Here is a 2,481-nt window from a genome sequence, read left to right on the forward strand (position 1 = left end):
TTATATTCCTTCTATCCTGACTTTCTTGAGGGCTTTTATTAAAAAAGGATGCTATATTTTGTCAAGTGCGTTTTCTGCATCTATTGATAGGATCATATGGTTCTTATCCTTTCTTTTATTAATGTGATGCATCACATTGGTTGATTTGCAAATACTGAACCAGACCTGCAGCTCAGGAATGAATCCCAATTGATCATGGTGAATAATACTTTTAATATGCTGTTGAATTTGAGTTGCTAGTGTCTGTTGAGCATTTTTCATCCATGTTCATCAGGAATATTGGACTGTAATTCTCATTGTTTTTGTGGGGCCTCTGTCTGGATGGGAATCAAGGTAATGCTGGTTTCATAGAATGAGTCCGAAGCTTTCTTTCCATTTCTATTTTTTGGAACAGCTTGAGAAGGATAGGTATTAGAATTCCCCTGGGAAGCCATCTGGACTGGGACTCTTATTTGTTGGAGATTTTTGATAATTGATTCAATTTCTTTGCTGGTTATGGGTCTGTTCGAACTTTCTTTTCCTTCTCATTTGAGTTTTGGTAGTGTGTGGGCACCTATGAATTTGTCCATTTCTTCCAGGTAGTTGAGTTTGTTGGCATATAATTTTTCATAATATTCTCTGATAAATGTTTGTATTTCTGTGGTGTTGATTCTGATATGTTCTATTTCATTTGTGATTTTATCTATTTGGGTCCTCTCTCCTTTTTTTTTTGAGAAGTCTGGCTAGGGGGTTATCAATTTTGTTTATTTTTTTCAAAAAATACAGCTCTTAATTTCATTGATCTGTTCTACTGGCTTAAAAAATTCTATATTGTTTATTTCTGCTCTCATCTTTATTATTTCTCTTCTTCTGCTGGCCTTGGGGTTTCTTTGCTGTTCCACTTCTAGTTTTTTTAGGTGGTTGTTAGATCTTGTATTTGGGATTTTTCTTGTTTCTTGAGATAGGCCTGGATTACAATATATTTTCCTCTTAGGAATGACTTTGTTGCATCCCAAAGGGTTTGGATTGTCATGTTTTCATTTTCATTTCCTTCCATATATTTTTTTTTATTTCATTGACCCATTCATTCCTTACCAGGATATTCTTGAGCCTCCATGCATTTGCACATTTTCCAAACTTTTTTCTGTGGTTGATTTCAAGTTTCATAGCATTGTGATCTGAAAATATGCGTGGTATGATCTCAATTCTTTTATACTTTTTGAGGGATATTTTATGACCCAGTATGTGATCTATCTTGGAGAATGTTCCATGTGCACTTGAGAAAAATGTATATTCTGCTGCTTTAGCACAAAAACTTCTAAATCTATCTGTCTAGACCATCTGGTCCAGTGTATCATTCAGGGCCATTGTTTCTTTATTGATTTTCTGCCTAGATGATCTGTCCATTGTTGTAAGTGGAATATTAAAGTCCTCTCCAATTACCGTATTCTTATTAATAAGATTGCTTATGTTTTTGGTTAATTGATTTATATATTTGGGTGCTCCTGAATTTGGTGCACAAACACTTATAATGGTTAGCTCTTCTTGATGGATAGACTCCATAATTATGATATAATGCCTTTCTTCACCTTGTTACAGCCTTTAGTTTAAAATCTAGTTTGTCTGATATACGTATGGCTCCTCCAGCTTTCTTTTGACTTCCAGTAGCATAATAGATGGTTCTCCATCCCCTCACTTTCAATCTGCAGGTGTCCTCAGGTATAAAATGAGTCTCTTGTAGACAGTATACAGATTGATCTTGTTTTTTTTATCCATTCTGATACCCAATGTCTTTTGATTGAAGCATTAGTCCATTTACATTCAGCATTATTATTGTAAGATATGGATTTAGTGTCATTGTATTATTTTTAGGTTTCATCCTTATGGTGATGTCTCTGGACCTTGTAGTCTTTGCATCATTCCACTCACAGAGTCCCTGTTAGGATTTCTTGCAGGGCTGATTTAGTGGTCATGAACTACTTCAGTTTTTGTTTGTCTGGGAAAGCCTTTATCTCTTCTTCTATTCTGAAAGACAGGCTTGCTGGATAAAGGATTCTTGGCTGCATATTTTTCCTATTAGGCATGTTGAATATTTCCTGCCACTCCCTTCTAACCCGCCAAATTTCAGTGGACAAGTCAGCTACTAATTTCAAAAATATAGAGTGTTTCACGAATTTGCATGTCATCCTTGCACAAGGGCCATGGTAATCTTCTCTGTATTGTTCTAATTTTAGTACATGTGCTACTGAAGCGAGCACTGGAGGGTGTTTTTAATGTAAGGTTAGAACAGGGCCATATCTAAGGACTGTGTAAGTCATGGCCTTAAAAATCAGTGCCTTCTTCAGTTTTTTTGGTACTAGCTATATTGCTTGTCATATCTTTGTCCTATCCTGGTGTTAGACCTATGACTATAGACTGAGAAGTCCTGCTTCCCTTTTGCTTAGAAACTCAGATTGTTAAAACACTGCAGACATTCGCTCGCTCAGAATTGTTTTCACTATT

The 2,481-nt window shown here is 35.8% G+C and overlaps 1 non-coding gene across 1 annotated transcript; it reads right to left on the bottom strand.

Moving 5' to 3' along the window:
* Window positions 1-2,130: 2,130 nt before the first annotated feature.
* Window positions 2,131-2,237, bottom strand: LOC115295033. Its single transcript, XR_003910267.1, has one exon. It is a non-coding gene; the product is annotated as a U6 spliceosomal RNA (small nuclear RNA).
* Between the last annotated feature and the right edge of the window lie 244 nt (window positions 2,238-2,481).

Source organism: Suricata suricatta, chromosome 6, assembly GCF_006229205.1.
Source record: "Suricata suricatta isolate VVHF042 chromosome 6, meerkat_22Aug2017_6uvM2_HiC, whole genome shotgun sequence".
Lineage (NCBI taxonomy): Eukaryota > Metazoa > Chordata > Mammalia > Carnivora > Herpestidae > Suricata > Suricata suricatta.